We start from the raw sequence: 22,193 nt of genomic DNA, 5'->3' as shown, positions 1-22,193 counted from the left end.
AATAATTAACAAATAAATTAATATACTATAATATACTATACTATAATATAATATAATATAATATAAACACTTAGCACTTCCTAAATGTGAGGCACTGTTCTGAACACATTACCTATATTAACTTTTATAATCTTCACTAAGACCCAATACTTCCAGTGCTATTACTATCATCTCTACTTCATAGATGAGGAAACTATGGCACAGTCTCAGGTGATAGGAAAGTGTAATAGGAGACCCTTTTCCCCCATAAAGTTGGAACCTTAAAGGATTAAACTCTCAAGAGGAGTGTAAATTATCCAAAATAAACCCTTACCTACAGGTGACATCCAAGAAAGTAATTTTGGCACTGAGCAAACAAGGTAAAGGGGAAACCATCCCTGAGAGTTTACAACCACAAACCATCCAGTCCTAACAAGGATATCTTGTTCCTAGGACATCAACAGCTCCTACAATAAAATACCCAAGAAAAATAACAGCTCTGAGTCATGGATAATAAAGACACAAGGAAACAAAGGGCAATGAGTCAGAAAAAAGCAGAGACAGCAGACAACAAAAACTGATGTTGGAATCACCAGATTAAAATTATAAATTAACTATGCTTATTAGTTTTAAGGGAAAATGCCAAGTTAGCAAATATTTGCATAAGACAAGAAACATAAATCTGCAAATTAAAATTATAATATGTTTAGAAGATAGCATAGAATGGTATTGGTCTGACCTCTGATGGGATGTAAAAAGTGCAAACCACAGAAAAAATTATTGATAAATTAGATTCCATTAAAATTATGAATTTATGTTCTTCAAAAGACACAATGAAGGTGAAAAGAAGTGACAAAATGGGAGAATCCATTTTCAAAACTTATAAATTATAAAATTTTAGAATCTAGTATGTAAGCACGACATCAGTACAAATCAGTATGAAAGAAATGGATAAAAGTGGGTTAAAGGCTTGAATAGATCTTTCACATGAAAAAAAAATTATAAGTCTGTAAAAAATCTCTACCTCAGAAGTCATCAGAGAAATACAAACTAAAACAAAAATCAAAGGTTTTCTCCCACAGAAGAGATTGGCAATACTTTAAAGGTTAACAACATCAAGTTTTGGTGAGAATGAGGAAAAGCTTGGAAAATTATGTACTGTTCAAAGGAATGTAAATTAATGAAAGAAATTTCAGAAACAATTTAGCATTATCTAACCAAATATTAAATGTGCATCTCCTATGATTCAGCAATTCTACAGCTAGGTATAAACTAAAGGCTCTAGGTTCTAGAGAAGCTTGCCCAGGTATACAAGGAAACACATACAAATGTTCATAGTGGCACTGTTGTGAAGAATAAACATATTTATTAACAGTCAACTGTGGCATAATCCTACAATTGAACATCATACAGCTATTTGCAACAATCCTGACAATGTAAAAATTACTAAGTTGCACCATCTCCTTGACAGACGATACATAGTATGGTTTAATTTATATAAAGATGAAAAGGTATATGGAATCTGTAGAAAAAGTCAAGCAAATGAAAAACATGAACCTCCAAATATTCCTTAACTCTGAGTAGGAGGGAAGCACGTGATATGAAGAGAGGAGAACTTAGGGAAAATGTTACCAGGGAATGACAACGTTCTTCCTTGAACTGGAAGTGGTTACATCAGTGCTTCTTATAACATATTTTAGATCTTATAAATATGTGGTGATCTATAGCCAATAGTTAATATAAATGATTTTTAAAAGCATAAAATGTAACAAGGATGCATAATGTAAAAAATGAAAGAAAAATTAGAGTAAAAGAAATACCATATTTAGCCATGTATAACATACACTTTTTGGCCAAAATTTGTGAGGGAAAAATAAGGATGTGCATTATACATGGGTAGTACTAATTCCATATCTATATATATGTTTTTAATTCTTTTAATTATGCTTATGAGTTGGAAGTGTAATTCTAGAAATCAATAACGATATCTGTATGCATAATAATACCATGGAATATGATAATCGATTTTGTTGAACTTACAATGAACTTGTCACGATGAAGAGTTCTTGGCCTTCTATTATTTGTAAATATCGTAAATTTGTTATCAGTACATAAAATTTCTTGTACCTTCTATCTGTTCTTGTGTTTTGTAATTATTTGTTACATATAATTTCTTGTACCATAATACGTTAAAAAATAAATGCTAAAATTCTTTTATAATACAAAAAACAAGTACCTAAATGTAAACAAAAATTTGAATTAAAACATTAAAATGAAAGATTTTTTTCTCTGAAAGTTTGGGCCAAAAATGTGGGTGTGCATTTAAATGGTAAAATACAGTGCATAATTAGGGAACATAACTTAAAGTGCAAGGAAGAAAGAGAAAAGGAGACAAAAAATAATAGTAATATAACCCAAATCTAGTTCACTGAAAACTCTAATGAGAAAAAATTCAGACAAGGCAAGATTAAAAAAAAAAAAAGATAGAAGGCAAAAATAAGTAATACTGGAAAAATGGAAGAGGAAGTAATTATAGAAAAAGCAAAAAAAAAAGCATCACTTGAAAACTTTTTGTCAATACATTTCAAACTCAGAGAGAACAGATTGGTAGGCTGCCAGAGGTAGGGGTGAAGGGATGTGTGAAATGGGTGAAGGGGGTCAAAAGCTACAAACTTCCTCTTATAAAATAAACAGGTCCTGGGGATGTAATGTACAGCATGGTAACTAACGTTAATAATACTGTATGGTACATTTGAAAGTTGCTAAGAGAGTAGGTCATAAAATTTATCATGACAAGAAAAAAATTTGTAGCTGTGTGGTGATGAATGTTAACTAGGCTTGTGGTGATCATTTTGAAGTAATACACATATATGGAATTGTTATGTTGTACACATGAAAATAATGTAATTTTATATGTCAATTATATCTCAATGAAAAAGCTTAGATGGGTGGACAATTTTCTAGGAAAATGCAATTTTGTATTTATGCTCCAGATGAAGCAGTTTGAATCAGTAGATAAAACCTCCCCTCAAAAGAAAACTCTATGCCTAGACAGATTTAGAGGTGAGTTCTGTCAAACATTAAAGAAATAGATAATTCCAACTCAATTAACTAATTCCAGTTAATTGAAAGATAGAGAAAGCTCCCTTAATCATTTTATAAAGTTGCTATAATCTTGATACCAAACTAGATAGCTACAGGGTGAAAAGAAATAGACCAATCTCACTAACTGACAAGGATGCCAGCATCCTAAATCTAATGTTAGCAAGTAAGTCCAGTTATGGATGTAAAAAGTAATATACCATATCCCAATTAAGTTCATCCCAGGAATAGAAAAATAGTTTTATCATTTTAAAAAATGATTAATGAATTATTATATTAATACATTTTAAAAGGAAAAAAGATCATTTCAATATATTTAGAAAAAAACTTTAATAAAATTCAGCATCTATATATCATGTTTAATAATTGGCAAGCAAGGATTAAAAAGATAACCATCCAAAAATCTATGGCAAAATTTATGCTTGATGATAATATATTGGGAGCATTCTCTTTATTTTTAAGTTAACTTTATTGGGGTAACATTGATTGATAACATTATATAACTTTCAGGTGTACAAGATTATAATTCAATATCTATTGGGTTGTTGGAAAAGTCATGACCCATGTTTGCGACAGATGGCACTAGCTCATTTTTGGAAGTACTAGAGACATTTTCATTTATGTTATTGCTATGTCATTTGACAGCTGACAGTTCTAGCTTCATTCTAAAAAAAAAATTGAGCGATTTGGTTGAGTTTTGGAGATTTTACAACAAGTTGAAGATGGAAGACCAACTGTGCATTTTTGCCATATTTTACTGTTTTATTTCCATAAAGGGAAGAACGCACATCAAGCTTATGAAAACTTGCATAAAGTTTATGGTGACAATGCTCTACAAGAATGTCAGTACCAACGATAGTTCACAAAATTTCGTGCTGGTGATTTTGATCTCAACGACACTCCTCAGCCAGGGAGGCCCACTGAGGTTGATGATGACAAAATAAAGGCATTGATTGAGTCAAACCCATGTTACACAACACAAGAAATTGCAGAAACATTGAACATCCATCATTCAAATGTTCACGATCACCTGAAGAAGCTGAGTTACATAAGCAAGCTCAATATTTGGTTTCCACATGAACTCAGAGAGGTTCATTTGACAGCGCATATAAACATTTGCAATATGCTCATTAAACATGAGGAAAACTATCATTTTTTAAAGTGACTGATAACTGGTGATGAGAAGTGGGTTGTTTACAACACTGTGGTGTGCAAAGGATCTTGGTCCCGACGTGATGGTTCACCTCAAAGGACATCAAAAGCAGACATTCATCAGAGGAAGGTTATGCTGTCAGTGTGGCAGGATTTTAAAGGTGTCATGTTTTTTGAGCTCCTACCAAGGAACCAAACAATAAATTCGAATGTGTACTGTCGGCAATTGGACAGTTTGAATGAATCCATCATCCAGAAACATCCAGAGCTTGTTAATTGTAAAGGAGTTGTGTTCCATTGTGACAATGTGAGACCACACACAAGTTTGATCACCCATCAAAAATTATTGGAGCTTGGATGGGATGTGTTGCCACACCCACCATACTTGCCTGACCTTGCGCCATTAGACTTCCACTTGTTTCGCTGTCTTCAAAACTCCTTGCATGGTATAACGTTCAATTCATATAAGGCTGTAAATCAGCACCTTGTTCAGTTTTTTTGCAAATAAAGACAGGTCCTTCTATGAACAAGGAATTATGAAGCTCACTGAAAGATGGCAAATGGTTATCAAACAAAACAGGCAATATATCATTGATTGACCTTTGTTCTTTATATAAATAAATGACCTTTGAAAAACATAGACAAAATATGTCATGACTTTTCTGACAACCCAATATATACTCTACTGTGTGCCCAACATCCAAAGTCTAGTTTCCTTCTATCACCATACGTTTGATCCTCTTTACCAACTTCACCTTCCACTCACCGCATTTCCTTGCTGGTAACTGCCATTCTGTTGTCTATATCTATGAGTTTTTTGTTTGTTTTGTTAGTTGATTTGTTACTTTTTGTTTTATATTACACATGTGAATGAAATCATACAGCTTTGTCCTTTTCCATCTGACTTATTTCACTTAGCGGAGTACTCTCAAGATTAATTCATGTTGTCAAAAATGGCAACATTTCATCTTTTTCATGGCAGAGTAGTATTCCATTGTGTGTATATATATCACATCTTCTTTATCCATCAATGAACACTTAGAATATACATTAGACAAAGGAAAGTCTCTTCAACAAATGGTGTTGGGGAAACTGAAAAGCCTTATGCCAATGAATAAAACTAGACTACTGTCTTATATCAAACAGACACATGAAAAGAAGTTCAACTTCATTAGTTATTAAGAAAATGCAAATAAAAAACACAGTGAGATACCACCTCACACCTGGTAGATGGCTGTTATCAACAAGACAAGAAATAAGAATTATTGAGAGGCTATGGAGAAAAGGGAGTCCTTGCACACTAATTGGGAATGTACGTTAGTGTGGCCACCATAGGAGTTTATCTTTAAAGTAACGAAAAGGATAAGACAGCTCATTGTCACTCCTTTTATTTCTCATTGTACAATAGATCTAATGCAGCATGGTTGGAGTTTTAAATGAAGCTGTAAAGAAAGGATATTCCAGACATGGGCAGCATTGTAAAAAGGCATGGATGTGTGTGAAAAGTATGAAGCCATTTCAGTATGGTTGGAACATAAATTATGAGAGAGGCAGAGAGGCCAATAAGGGGAGGTGAGGCTAGAAATGTGGGCAGGAACCTGGTCTTACAGAGCTTTGTATAGAATTGGGTTTTATCTTATAGAGAATGAAGAGCCAATTTCAAGTCAAAGAGTAATGCATCCATATTTTAGAGTGTTTTCCATGGCAGGAGGTCTGTTTGGAAGGGAGAAAGGTGAAAAACTTCGTTCAGGTGAGTGAATCCAGACTTTGTCTTTTTTGCCCTGTATCCCCAGTGCCCTCCAGTAGGTCTGACACATAGAATGTACTAAAAAAAAAAAAAGAGCATTTATCTATAATTGAACACTGTGAACAGGAAAATAAGGACAATGCAGAGGAATGGACAGTTTTTAAAGACAGGAAAAGTAAGCGTCCCTAGGACTCGGTGATCAGTTGAATTCAGAGAGTGATATAAAAGCATGAACCAAAGATGTTAAGTATTCTGGGTGACTAGTAGTACTGTAACTGGGAGAGGAAATAGCATAGAAGAATCTGATTTGAGGCATGAAAGAGTGGTTCCGTTTTTGACAGGCTGAGTTTGGAGTGCTTGTGGGATATCCGGGGGAAGGACTCCCAGGGAAGTGGGAAATACACCTCTAGGGTGAAGAAGTCTGGGCTAATGATACATATTTGTAAATGTTCAATAATTGCTTCAAGGCCCAGATCCATAATTCTGGATGTTAGAGAAGGGGAAAATCTCTGGTGTAAAGTAAAAATGTCTGCCTTTCTCATTCAGGGAGAATGTTCCACATTGCTCACAGGGAATTATCAGTACTATGGGGGTTTATTGTTTTGGAAGGTTTGTTTCCTTATTTGTTTTTGGTTTAGGTTTTAGCACACTCGACTATTGCCCACCCATCGATGCCCCCTATCCCCACAAACACACCAATAGAGAACATTTTAATGAAAAAATGCTTTCCTGAAGCCACTCAACAACCTTATTGAAATTTGCTGCTTTATCTAAAGTGATGGGAAGCAGAAATAGCACTAGAAATTAACTGAGCCATTGGCATCATATTGTATCTGTGCTGTGAAAACAAATACGACTAATATTAACCCAACTGGTTTCCAATTTCCCAATTCTCTTTCAAATACTTTAATAATTTCCCAATTCTCTTCCAAATACTTCAATAATTTTACCTTAAATAATTTTACCCACAAAATCATTTGTAATTAAAGCACCTTTGTCAAATCTTTCACTTTAGAACAGTTGTTTTTAATTGGAAAAGTAAAAATGAGACTAAGCTTCCCTCAGATGGAAGTAGGATATATTGTATCTGAACAAGAATTTCTCAAGGAACTATTGCACAAAAGCAAGTAAACAGGTGTATTGATTTGGAAAAAGAGATGACGTGAGCTTAACCTGACCACACTAAGAGCGTGGTGCTTTGTTAGCCTGTCCATCCTCCTGTCCTTAACCTCCACCTCCCTCATCAAGCATCATGTGCCTAATTGGGTTGTTACAGGGTTCTTTCTGTGCAACCAAGGAGACCATTCTATGATGGCATTTTGTACTTCAGTTGCTACTCAGTAATTGCTACTCAGGATTTTAGGCATCTGAAACCAGCACCACCCTATACAGGTACCTGAGATGCTGCTGTCTGTAGTAACAGGGGATGAAAGTCAGCAAAATGGTGTGTACATCCTTCTGGCATTCTGCTTGGACATTTAACCCAACCCCAGCTGGCTTTTGTAAATATCTGTCCCAGAATTTGTCATCTGTGAACTCTCAATCTCAGTTCATAAAATGGAGTCAACCATGCTGACCTTCTTTTTTTATGTTTATCTCCATGATACTTTTTCCAGAGGCTTTGTAACAATAAGTATACATCTATTTTCCCTTCCCCCTCCTCTATTCAGCAGCTCAGGTTAAAAAAAATAGTAATGAAGTATTTTAGCATAACTAAATATACAAATGGGTGGGGAAATAAACATTTCTCATGACTGAACTACAATTTGCAGTCCAAATAGACAGCATAGTACAAAGTTCATTGAGAGATATTTGTCACCAATCGTTTGGAAGGTCGGTGCTCCAGCAGAGTAACCATCATTTAATATATGTTGTTACTGAACAGTATGCACTGGAGGACGGACACATAAACCGACTTGTGAATATTTATATAGGGCTTATCGAGAAATTACCTTGGTACTTAACATCTAAACTAGTTTTAAGAAATAAAAAAAGTAAAATATGTCTATAAAGCATGATAACTTGTCAACATGCAAAACTTATGAAAATATATTTTTAAAATCGAAATAGTAATCGTTACTAACAATTATATCCAAAGGTGGGGACAGTCAAGACGGGGGGAGGTAGAGAAAAGGGAGACAAAAGAGGGCGAGGCAGGTGGTGAGAGACTGTGACTAAACGAGAAAAATGAATAAAAGACATTAAAAGGTAGTAGCTTTATTGTAGAAGAAAAAATGAGTTACATTAGCAAAGGAAATACAAAATGGAAAAGATTGATTGTATATGACTCACATAAAAACAGATTTCTATTCCCACCTAGACTTATAGTAAAACCTGCAGTTTCCCTAAGCCACTGAGAACATTCCTGGTATTTGATGACTGATTGCAGAGGTAAGTACAAAGGGAGTGTGATAGGATGATAGGCAGCTGTTAACTGCATTTGGTTTCTTATTTAAATGCAGAATAGTACAGTAAGATATCAGAAAATGGGAATGTAAGACCACTAAACAAGTCTCAATTATCAGGACTAGAAATAAAATGAATGAGGATTTTAATCACTAAATTAGATTCTGACATATTGTCTCAAGGGAGAAAACAGTGACAAAAATGTTAACAAGCACTAATCCATGCACATGCAGTGTTTGTTCATTAGACATTTTTGTTTTAAATCAGCAGAAAATGATTACCAGCACCAGAACCTGGAGTATTATTACAGTAGCCTCATTCCTAGTCCTCCTGTTCCAGGGGCTACCTGTCCCTAAATCTCTGGAGCCTATTACATTTAGGAGATCACATCATTCCTCTCCTCAAAAACTGCCAGCACAAAAAGCAAGGTCTCCATGCCCTTGAGGTTCCAATCCCTTATTACTCCCCTTTGGCTCACACCTTCCCAGCCACACTAGCCACAGCCTTCCTCGAATGTTTCACGACATTCCTGCCTGAGGCCCCATGCATTGGCTATTCCCCATCTAGAACAAGCTTTCCTCAGGGACACCTGTGATTTCACAGAGACTTCCCCTGACCACCCTATTACAGTGCCAATGCCTTCCTTCCTCTCCCCTTCCCCGCTTTGTTTTTTTCTATAGCACATAAGCCGTATTTTATTTGTCTATTGGTTTGTTTTACACAGAATAGTGCCTATCACGTAGTGGACACTCTATAAACATTTTTGTTAATGAATACTCCACATGTCAGCTAACTACCAGTTGTCTACCCTGATAGGTGCCAGGACTATATAAGTATTTTTTTGCATATATTAACCCCTTTAGAGCCTCATAACAACCCTAGGGGATAGAGTTGTAATTTAAATATTAAGCTTTGTCACCCTTTCTTTTTCTACATGCACACCAGCAACTAGCAAAGAAACTAATCCCATTTTATAGTCAAGGAAACTGAGGCATAGAGATATTAATTGTCTTACCCAAAAGTACACAGTTAATAAGTGACGGAGCCAGGATTCTAACCCTGGCAGTCAGCAGAGAGCTCCGTGCTCTCCACCTCCAAGCTCTACTGCCCCTCCACAAACAAATGAATTGGGTGAATGAACCCAAAATACCTGACATCTGTGCAATGCCTTATGCTTTTCAAAATCTGTTCATATACGTGATCCCATATGCTCTACAGAGGAAGTGTAGTGCCTTTGTTATAGCACTAGTAAAGAGAACAGTGCTTTTTCCTCTTTTGACAAATTCGGTATAAATTTTAAAACACCTTCACTTAATATTTAGGAAATATCTAGTACATAACTGGCGCCAAGCCAGTCTCTGAAGGAAAGGAGATAAGAATTTAAGGTTCTGTCTTCAAAATGCTTACATTCTATTGGGTAAAATAGAAACATTAACACATAAATTAATAGATATTGTGATACTTGTTCTAACAGGCTTATATAATATCTGTGGCATGGTTATAATTAATCCTGCCTTACTATAAGTGAAGAAGACTTTATAAAGGTGAGTGTGTGTGTGTGTGGGGGGGGGGGAGGCGGGGAAGGGGCAGCTCCAGAACAGAGAGAAGATGAACAGGCATTTGTTTTGCAGAGAAGAGAGAAAAGCATTCCAGGCGGAGAGCTTATCCTGAGACAAGCACGAAAGCAAAGAGTATGGCCTAAGTGGGTGAAGCAGACAGTTGTGTATGGGGAAATTGTGGAGGGGGTAAGAGAGTGGCAAGAGAAAACACTAAAAGGCAGATTGGCTCCAGGTTATGAAGGACCTTGAACTTTCTCTTGCACACTCTGGGAAGCTATCTGAACAAGAACATCAAATATGCTCCTCAGGATTGTAGAGGATTGGCGTGAGGCAAGTTCCAAGGGAGAACATGAAAACTCTGCACTTTTTAGAACATCCTGGGTAAATCCTGATGTAAGGAAGCCCAGGGCCACCGCTGGGAGTTCCATAGCCTTTGCATGGAGTTGGCTTCAAGGCAACTTAGAAAAACAAAGCAGCCCCCAGAGTGTGGTGTGTCCCCTTTGGGAAGCACCAAGGGAAGAAAGGGAAGTACAAATGGAGTTACAAGCCAATTACGATGACAGAGGCCAAAGCCAACTATTTGACCCCAGTGGGCCTTGGGGCCTGGAAGGAAACTCAGTTGCTTTACTTTTGTAAATGCTCCAAAAAAATCCAAAAAAAAACCTGATTGCCTTTTTCCTTAAGCATCAAGTTTTGTTCTTCGCTTTTTTTCTCTTTCCATAGACACATTACCAACCAGTATGGAAACTAAACACTTTAGTATTCTTTGAGAAAAGGACTGCTAAATCGGGGGTTAGGAATCATGTTAGATAGTCAAACAACTGCTCTACATTTTATTCCAATTTAAAGCCCATTTGAAGTCAGCTGCTCAAAATTATTTAATATTATTTAATTAATTTTTAGCATCACACATCGAGATATGCTATCCTCCTCGTAAAATTCTCCAAACCAGGAAAAGAGGGCAGTATGGCAGTTGATCAAAATGTCTCTATTGGTTTGATACTGTTTCCAAAATAGAATCCTTATTTCCAGAATAAAGTGGTTTCTTTTTTTCTTAATGCCTCTGGAAAACAACATTATAGGATCATAATAAAATCTTATATAATAATTTGTGTATCAAATTTCCTTTTAATATTCTTTCACTTCCTTCATCTCATTTAGTGCTCACAAAAACTCCATGAAGTGGACATTAGCACACCTGTTTCACAGATAAGAAAACTTGTCTTATTAGGGAGACCACTTCATGGACAGTGTAAATGCCTGAACACTGCAGTGTACACGTGAAGCTGAAGCTGAATAATATTGAATGTCAACTATAATTTAATATATATGTAGTCACAGGATGTGGAGTACAGCACAGGGAATAGAGTCAATGGAATTGTAACAGCTATATACAATGTCAGAAGAGTAGTACGTTGGGGGGCGGTTATCGCTTTGTGAGGGGTATAACTGTCTAACTATTACATTGTTTTGTACACCTGAAACTTATAAAAAAAATAGAAAACTTTAATTTAGAGGTCTTCCAACTTGTACTTGGAAATCATTTTCTAATTGATAAAGGTATTCTATTTGACATTAAGTTTTAAAAATGCATTTCCCTATCTTAACACGTGATTGAGACTCACTGTTAACACAAATTGGTTTACAGAGGTTTAAATGGCTTCCTCAACCACAAAACAAGGAGAGTAGCATCATGATGAAGCAAATTCTTTTGAGATTAAGCCTGTTATTTTTCTCTAGTGTCATGTCCCAGAGAAAGCCACCAAATTCACTAGTAACTCCAGTCACCACCATAATCAATAATTGATGATACTTAACATTGATACTTTAACTATCCATATTATATAGTGTGTGTGTGTGTGTGTGTGTGTAATTATTTTTAAAGTTAAAATTTAAAAATCCTATTAGTTCAGGTGGCTTCAGTTAAATAATCTTGTATTTAGATGTTAGTCTGGACTTTTGTTCTACCTGAAAAATTTTTCTTAACATAGAAGGTAAATTAAATATGATTTTCATGTCTTATTGTCCAAATAGAGTTTCATGTCCTCAGAAACTTAAATAGTGTCTGCTTTTCTACTGCAGTCAAGGCAATGTTGTCCAAGAAGCTTTGAGCAATTCCTTGGGTCTGACTTCTCTCAGAATTCCTATGGCACAAAGTCGAATTATAACCCACTATGTAGTCTTAGATAACTGTTTCTTATAAGTAACTTCTCAATCAGAATTTAAGCTCCTGAAGAGCAAGGACGGGGTCTCTGTCTTCACTAGACTTCTCCATACCCCCTATGCTAGTAACAAGGCACAAAACTGACGTTTGCTGCTTGTTGATTTCTTAGCAAAAGGAAGTTCTCAACACACGCGGGGCCAGGGTGTGTGGAAGGGCAGGGGGGTCAGTTGATCAATGATGCAAGTTATAAATTACCCATTTAATTAAAAAAATACTCATGTAAAACTTGCACTTATAAATAGTTTTCTAATTGTAGAAGTGATTTTATTTCATGGTAAAATAATAAAATCACATTTCCTTATAATGTGTGAGTCAAACTTATTACTAATTCAGATTGTCCTTGCACCTAATTAGTAGATTTTATGTTTTTGTTTTTCTAACATATGTACAGCCAAGTTGCAAAGATGCAAAGATGTCTTTTTTCTTTTTAACGTTCATTTAAACTATTCTCTGCACATCACTGAACTCAGCATCTTGTAATTCTTATAACTATTATGGAGAAGGCAATTGGCTTTGTTTATGAAGAACTGAAAATAGAGAGTTATCCTGTTGAAATAAAGACTTGAAACTCTGGAGAGAGTTTTGTCATTGCTTTCCGTTTCACTTGATATCTTTACTTTGTGGTGATTAGATTGTTTGAAAACTTTCAAATCAGCATAAAAACCAGAACACTGTGTTCTGTCAGAGACACTTATAATGTTTTTCTGACTTAATTGTACACCCTGAGGGCAGAAATGGAGGATTTTCTCTCTTGGATAAAATATAACTCAGGCACCAAATACTATATAATAGAAGTAATGACAACACTTCCTCATCTATTAACATTTAAAATGACATCAAGGAGACAGTGTCTTGGGAATTCTTTTTTTGATGTTCATTTGTCTTGAAACATATTGTACTCTTTCCTTTGGAACATTTTATGTATATTTTTGTTCAATTTGAGAAAATACTGTTACAGAATTTCTAAAGTTAGAAACCACTTGGGAAATATGACCTTTAGGTAGATTGGTTTACTAATCTTCCAGTCTTTTCATTTCCTCTCTATGAAAAGTGCTAGATAACGCTAGAGGGAAAATGTACATCTTATGCAGCCCCTGGCAATGCTCCCCTGCCTCACACAACTACAGCCTTATCTTGGGAGAATGATGTTTCTGTTACTATTGCTGCATAGCAAATCAACTCCAAAGTTAATGGTATAAAGTAACAACCATTTTATTATGCTCATGGATCCCATGGGAATGGGGTAGGGTACCCCAGGGATGGCTTATCTGTGCTCCATGTCTGGAATCCAATGCCAGGGACTCGGGATGGCTGAGGACTGAAATTATCTAGCCCAGTGCCGCGTCCCGCGCAGCATGGGCAGTGGGGAGTCAGATGGGGCAGCACAGGGTTAAAGGAACAGAAGAGACAAGGATAGAGTTAAAGCGAGGCCAGGGGGCTGTAGTTCTCTCTCTCTGGAACTGAGCCCGAATCAGGCCAACGCGTAGCTTTTATTAAGAAACTTTAAAGAAGTGAAACTTGTTTTTTCTGAAGTCCGTGTGATAAGTGCCTTATGGCTAATTTCCATCAACCTGCCCAATTGTATTCAAACACCTGCTGTGCCTTTGTACTCCCACACACTCAACCCCCAGGATGGTGCAGCTGTTGCCACAGCCATGAAAATAAGGGAGATAACCGACATCATTCCACCGGGTCTCAGAGTTCAGAGCCACTTCCTCGTGACCTCGTTAGGTCAGGGGTTGGTGTGGGGGGCGGCTGAGGATGAAGCTGTAAGGCAACAGCCCAGTGGTCGGCAAACTGCGGCTCGCGAGCCACATGCAGCTCGTTGGGTATGTTCACGTGGCTCTGAAGTAAAATTGAAAATGAAAATAAACCTATCATAGTTTCATTTATAAAATGTTTAAAGGCTATTATTCACATAATGGTGATTTCATTTGTTTTATAGGCCTCGCAAAACTTTGAGGGACAAGATTGGTTCTTCCATCTCAAAAGTTTGCTGACCCCTGATCTAGAGGTTCCTTGTCTCAATATGGCGGGTGCCTGAGCGAGGATGACTTCTGGACTGTAGCTGTCACCCAGAGTGCCCACACACCACAGGGTCACCTTACGTAGGGTTGCTGGACCTCTTATCTGGAGGCTCACAGCTCCGAGAGATAGTGCTCCAGTGAACACAGGGACAGCTGCTTACCCTTTTACAATGCAGCCTCATTCACACTGTATTCTCAGTCAGAGCAGGTTCAAAGCCCACCCATATGCAAGGAGAGGGGAATAGAACTTTTGATGCAGGATGACAAGCTTGCCTTATAGAAGAGCATGTGCAAACAGAAGACACAGTGTGGCCATCTGGGGAACAGAAGTCAGCCACAAATGGACTCAGTCCCCTAGGTGTGTCTCTGCATGAGCGGAACTTGCTTGATGAAAGAGGGCCTTGTTTGGCTGGGTTGCCTTTTCATCTTTCATATCAATTAGCAGTTGCCACATTTAGCATGTAACAAATGTTTACTGAACCTGAATTTGGATTAATCTCATTAGTCTTTTCACTGAGGTCCCAGGAAAACTTTCACTTCATGTTACAAGAGGTAATGATTTTGTGCCATTATGAAAATGATAGTAAATATTGATGTTCTAGGTATCTCAGCTGCAGGCATAAAATAAATTCATGTATCAGCTTCCTAAAAGCAGTACTGCTTAGCACAGACAGGTGTGAGCGATGCTTACTGTTGTTCAGTCCTGATGTATCTCACCTACAAAGGTGTGTGCTTGAGCAAGTTATTCACTGAGCTCAGTTTCCTCATGAGTAAAGTGAAGAAAATACTGCTGACTCAAAGGAACAGAAGTGAGCACATCAGCAGAGCCAGCTTAGAAAAACCATGTCAAAGATTAGAGATGAGTGGAGCATGATAAATGCTAACCAGGGATACAGATAAAAAGGCTGTTTTTTTGTTGTGTTTTGTTGTTGTTGTTGTTGTTGTTGTTTTTTGTGGTGGGGGGTGTAATTTGTCTACCCAGAAGGATGTCTTTTCTAATTTTTACAAAAGCACTAGATGTGCTAGTGGAAGCCTTTATGCAGCTGTTAAAAAAAAAAAAAGCACCAATATAAATATGACTAAGCACACCCATTTCTACACTTTTTGCCAGTCCAAATAGCTTGTGAGTCCTATATATAGTAAAAAAAATCATACATATTTCGTACCAAATTTGGGCTGTATTACACTGAGGCTCCTGAGCCATGTTATCAACAGTCACTTTTCAATTATGTTACATATGCCTTCAACTATGCTAGACGATGTTGAGTTTTAGAAATGCTTCCAAGTGTTCTCTTAGGTATGAAAGCATGGCATTCATCTTGGAATCTGTTTTCTCAAAATCTTGAAATAAATTTAAGCAAAGATCCAACTAGACCCTCAAAAAATGAGTTGGGGTAGCTGATTCTTCACAAACCTACCTTTTAAGACCAGAGCAACATTTTTCATAGATGTTTAAATTCCAAAGGTGAGAACTCAGGACACTCCCCATAATGATAAAATAACACACAGCCCTGTATCCCATCCCAGGCCATGTGGAGGCAGCTGGCTGTGATGACTCTGTTCACAGCAGTATTAAAAACCAGACTTAGTCAGAGCCCCATGGGCCCTGTCGTTGCCCATTAGAGAGCCCCTGGGCAGCCTGAAATCATCACCTAATGGAACAAAGAGGTGTTACTGCACTGTCTCAGGTGTATCTTAAAGAGCTGAGAGGTTGCTCAAAAGGAATTACACACGGCTGTTTTCCAAAGAGTTTGCACACAGGCACACGCTTGAACTGGAACCTGCTTTTGCTCCATATTAGGAGCTGGGTGCAATTTTCTGCACAGTATTTCCTCCCCATGCAAAACACCTCTACCTAATGTTTATCTTGTTAAAACTTTTCATCTGCGAATCAACATTAAATTATCAAGTTGGCTTGAGCCAGCAGGAATATAATCTTTTATTTCTTATGCTTGAAATAAAAATATTTCCAATGAGATCGACATACATTTGGTCTTCTCCCAGAGGAGTTGTAATTAAGAAGGCAAACCCCCACCTACCTCCACTTAAGCTGTCTACCAAACTCTCCCTTAAAAGGGTATTTACATTCCAGTTTCCAGCCTTGTCCCTGGGGTTCTGGAAGCTTTGCCTTGTCACACGCATAACACATTTATAAAGATGGGAATTTTTGTTGTTGTTAAATATGCTTCACCTCCCTCTTCTTTCTCTCTCACAAAATTAAGTTTTTGATCACCTGAGCACTGTTCAATAATTAATCATTGACAGGGGCTTCGGGGGGATGGGGAAAATGGGGAGAGGATACAAACTTTCAATTACAGGGTGAATAGAGTTTGAGGTTCTAATGCATAGCATGGTGGCTATAGTTGATTGTATTGTACTGAATGATTGAAATTTGCTAAAAGAGTAGATCTTAGGTGTTCTCACCAAAAAAAAAAAAAAAGTAAACGTGAGGTCATGGACGTGTTAATTAGCTTGATTGTGGGAATCCTTTCATAATGTATATGCACATCAAATCATCATGTTGTACACTTTACATATATTATAATTTTTTGTCAATTATACCTCAATAAGGCTGAAAAAAATAATAGTTGTCAATTCATCTTGTTGTCTCTCACAGGTCATCAGGGAAATAAAGCAGAGAGATTTTATCGGTGGCCTCTGTCCCTTTCTTTTATGATCTAAGTGGGACAGGAACTTGCTCCCTTTTTTTCCCTACCTCTCTTGTTGGAGAGACAAATTAGGACAAAGTACTTTTTCTCTGTCCCAAGTTCTGCGTTATGGCTCCTTATCTAGTTCATAACACCTTGGACCCCAAGGGAGATGTAATCCATTCTTAACTAAAATATTGAGCAAAAACTGTAAACTTGTAGACTTGATGGAGGGTATACCATGCCTCCAGTTTAGCCAATAAACACCTTTGAGCCCTGCGGGACCAAGGTCTGACTGCTGATCCCATATAACTTCTTTGTTTTCTCCCCTCCAGAATTTACTCCTAAAGCCCTTCTTTTCTTCTGATGCACCACCCTTTCCCACAAGATAATGAACATCCACTCCCCAGTTATGATGTGGGTCTTGCAAATACGTTTTCCACCCGAGGTGTTTTCCAGATGTCTGTAGCTCTCTTCTCCTCTCATTAGGACAGGAGAAAGCTCTCGGGTAGGGGAGAGAGGTGGAGAAATATGGTGGTGTGCTTTCACCACATGGCTGACTGTCTCATAACGTGTCTGAAATCAAACACAGCTTGGCACCAGGGGGATTAATTTCCTTCCAGAAACATCTTTCGTTTTAAACTTGTATTTTTCTATAACTAATGAATGACCTTGATCTTGTTCCACATGAAATAAAACCCTGGCCTTTTTATGTCTTTTTTCTATTCTAAGTTTTATTACAAACTGCTTCCATTTAATGAAGATATGTTTTCCTGGGCTATCCAGGAAAACGCTCCATACTCAGAACATCTCTCTTTGGTCCACCAGGTGTCTTGCATTTACTACAAAAGTGGGAGAAGGAAGTCCTGGGAAGAATTTCACGTCATCCTACAGATCCTTGTTTGTACTAGAGAATGTGTAAGATTTTAAGTCCAGTTTGGCTTTTTAATTCCCAGTATGTTTTACTCCTATTTTTGCTGAGGTGGTGGAAAGCCCCTTGGCTCAGATATCCAGCATCATCTCCCAAACTCATACAAACTCTGGAAGTCAAGAATAGAAGAGACCCAACAAATAGATAAACCCTAAGGATGTATTTCTAAATGGCCTGCCAACAAAAGGTTGAAGGAGTAGCTTTCAGGATTTATATATAATCATATATGTAGTAATATAATCATAGGATCTGCCTTAATTCTAATTGTAAGCTCCTTTACGCTTATACTGGATATGTTTAAAGCCACAAGAAAACTAAGTGCAAAGTAGCAAAGTTATTTCACATGAACATTTAACTTCTCAGAATTCAGCTCTGTGGTCCATGCAAAAGGGGGTTGGGGAAGGATGCAGGGAGAGAGAATGATTTAACTTTATATAGCTCCGAGGCTCCAGCTGCCTTTCCAACCCAAGGAAGTAATAGACTCCTCCATATAATTTCATTTCCTCCCTCGCCATCTCACTGAGGACTCCAGATGGTTTTGCTGCCTGGGATAGCACTGAGGAGTCTATTCCATCCTTCATCAAGACACCTATACTATGTATACCAGCTCACCCCAAATCTTTACTTTTGTGAAGTTTTCCATTGTCTTTACAATGTGAGATAAGTTTATGGAATATTTTTAAATGAACTGGGTTTTCTGCAAAAAAATAAAAAATAAAAAAAGAAAGAATGGAAGTATGTTAAACACAAGTTCTTTATGAGTGTGAGATTATAGGTGATCTATGTTCTGTTACTTTTTATTACTCTAAATTGCTGAAACATAATCACATAAGTATTCATTTCCTTGATAACATAAAAAAATGCAGTTGCAAAAACCTTAAGAATGATTTCCTGGACAAATCTAAATGTCTGTAGTTATGATATATGTGATATTCCTCTGACCTTGGTAAAAGTAATCAATAAGGGTTTCACAGAGGAGAGATAAGACAAGCTTTTTCATATAACACTTTCTGAAAAGAACTAGCACAAGTTTTTTGTGTATGTATTATATATAATATAAAGAACAAAATTAGTAAAAAGTTAAAAATTCTTCCTTATTCTCATAATTTCATGCCTAATTCTCTGAGCTAATAGAAAAATCAGTTATTGATTCATAATTATAAGATTTTCTTTAGTTTAAGCAATGTGTAATAGATAAAAATTAGCCTGTTGCATTGAGCTAAAATTGCCTTACTCTTATCAGTCATTATTTTCAGATCGTCACTTTGAAAACAATGAAACAGAAATGAAAACAGAATAATTAGTTACTGAGTACTATTAAGGCCAAGTTATGTGTTAGATATTTACACACATTATTTTCTTTGATTTTTACTCATAACCCCATGAGGATTATTCTTATTTTACAGCTGAATAAAGGGAAAGTTAGAAAGATTAACTTTGTTAGGGTCACATAACTAGTAAATAGAAGTGACAAGATTCAAAACAGATTGTTCTGATTAAAAGTCTTTCCTGGAAATCAAAATGAAAACAAATAATATATAAATAGTAATCTATTTTTGAGATTAGACTCAAGATGAGATAGAGGCCACTTGATTTATTTTTGCCTTGGTAATTTTTGGATTAAGTGTTTTTAGGTGAATACTGCTTAATTTCATGTGTATCCTTTAATTTTCAAATTTAACAGGGACAGTAATGATAAGAGCAACAAACTCGCCCCCCCCCCGCCCACCATGTTCCAGGCACAGTTCTAGGCACTTGAACTGAATTAACTCATTTTATCCTTAGAGCAACATCATCAGGTATGTACCATCATTATTTATATTTAAGGAAAATAATGTTGAAGACTCAAAGTGACCTTCAGATTAATGGGTCAGGAAACTGGGGCAGATGGAAAACGGCTTACAAAACATCTTGAACTTTATGAGAAAGATACTGCAAGGATTAGCATCAGCTACAAAGTTAACTGGGCCCCCCTTATCCTAGTTTCAAGAAGAGGGGAATACAGCCAACAGCTCGAAAGAATTCTAAGCAGTAATTGGTTCTGTGAGGCATTTGATCACTAAAAGATGATACACATTTATGAAAGAGAAACAAGCTTCAAGATTTTTGTTGTTGTTTTTTATTCCCCATTAACTGTCTTTCTAGAGGTCAGCAGCATTTAACATTTTTGTGTCTATAAACTCTTTAAAATCATATTAGCCTTCAAAGATGACTGACCCCCATTCCCCCAAGTCAAACTTGTGAATGTCTTGAAGTAGGATAATGTTACTTTATTGCTCTTAGGGGACAATTCAGGGATAATTCCTTTTGTTGTTATAATTGTGTTATTTGGACCTGTGAAGTTGGCTAATCTTTATAATAAACTTATTCAAAATGGTTTAATTTGAAAGGAATTAAAGTTGCATTTCATATCTATCTTAAATATTATTGGGGGGGGGGTTCAATGTTGTTATACTTTGGGATTTAGGAAGATAGGTTTATCCATTTTCTTGTTATTTTTTAAAAAGTGATTTATCTAATATCTTACAATTAAATGGCTATTTTCTTCTAGTCACAAAGAAATGCCTTGATCTTTGAGCATTTGGTGATTATTTGTGGAGTTCAGCATCCCTGATGTATAGATAAATGATAATACTTATAGGCATATCTTTTTCAAAAGTAATTGATATTGAATTCATAAATCTAATATTGGGGACAATAAAAATTAGAAGCAAATGGGTGAAGGTGCATATAACCTTCATATTACATAAGAAATACCTACATAAAACTTGAGTAGACTTCTGAAGATTTCAATAAATTCCTTAACAATATTCATGCATGTATATTTTTCTGGTCCCTGAATATGATAATATTGGAACTAGAATAAAATTAAACATTAATATATAATACATTACAAAGAAATTATATATAAAATATCATATTACTAGAATTGGGACATAAATTTAAAGAAATAAATAGATCATTTTCCCATCTATATGAAAAGGCAACATTTATTTTTTGCTGTATAAAAGGAGCCTTTATAAGATGATTATCAGGCACCAGCTTTGTTATCTTTTCTGGAAATATTTAAAACATTGAATTCTTATTTATATGTGGTAGCTATTAGTTGTTCAAAACTGAAATTCTTCGTGAGGAATCATGTTCATTGTCTTTTGTGCACAAAATTTCATACGCTTCATCCACTTGACTATCTATGAGTATGCAAGTCAATTCCCAAGATGACATCATGAAATGGCAAGTGCCTGGGGGGACAGCATGTGATAGGTCAAGGAACAGGGCACTTAGGGTTTATGGCTGCAGTCTAGAAAGGGCTCAGTGATATGAGGATTAGCAGGGTAACAACAGTTATGAAGGCAATATTGGATATTTAAACAATACAGAGGACTTTTTCATGATGCACAATTTTCAACTATTTATGATAGTAAATAGGAAGTATTCCTTTCTGCGATCACTTGTTTAGGGAAGGAAGTATTCATGGGCAGACAATGATAAATAAATAAATGTTTATCATGGTGTTTGATATTTATGCTCTTTTCCCTCTGACATGAAGTCATTTAGTCAGCCAAGTGATATTGGTTGAAGCAAAGTACAATAAATGTATTTATTTACTCTTCCAAAGTTATTTCTGTGACTGACATGTGCACATTGAGATGATTGAATTATTTAGGAATCCTCTCAAAACCATGTTAGGCTTTCCAGGGTATAGCTTCTCAGCTGGGGCACTATAGCAAGCTGGTACGCCAAATGTGGGATCAAAGTGTGCTGATATTATTATGTCCTCAGACTTTGGGCCAGCCAGATGGAGCTGGGACTGGGTCATCTCAGAATTACCATTTTCTACTGAGTCACAACTTGATAAAGTTTGAGAAGCCCTGCTTTAGAACTATGTCTCTGACATTCAAAGTACTCAACACTAAAGGATGTTATTTCACTAAGTCACATCAGCCTTTCAAGTTGTCAAAGGAGTCCTTAGTACTTTTTTAAATTAAACTTGTTATTTTGAAATAATTGATCAGTTGACCCTTAAACAATTGAGGGGTTTAGGGATGGTGACGCCTGCACAGTCACAAATCCATGTGTAACTTTTCACTCCCCCAAACTTAACCACTAATAGCGTACTGTTGACCAGAAGTCTTACCATGACATAGTCAATTAACATGTATTTTCTATTTTACATGTATTGTATAGTGTATTCTTACAATACAATAAGCTAGAGAAAAGAGTGTTAAGAAATCATAAGGAAGAGAAATACATTTACAGTTCCGTACTGTATAAGTATTTATCAATACCATAAGTTCACATCATCTCTACAAGATGAATCATCTGTCACTACCTACATCAATATTGTCTTATATGACACAAACACTGTAGACGTTATACATATTACTAACACTAGAAATAAAAAATGAAAAGGTAAT

Source organism: Hipposideros armiger, unplaced genomic scaffold (assembly GCF_001890085.2).
Source record: "Hipposideros armiger isolate ML-2016 unplaced genomic scaffold, ASM189008v1 scaffold_427, whole genome shotgun sequence".
NCBI lineage: Eukaryota > Metazoa > Chordata > Mammalia > Chiroptera > Hipposideridae > Hipposideros > Hipposideros armiger.
Note: the sequence above shows the minus strand (reverse complement) of the source record.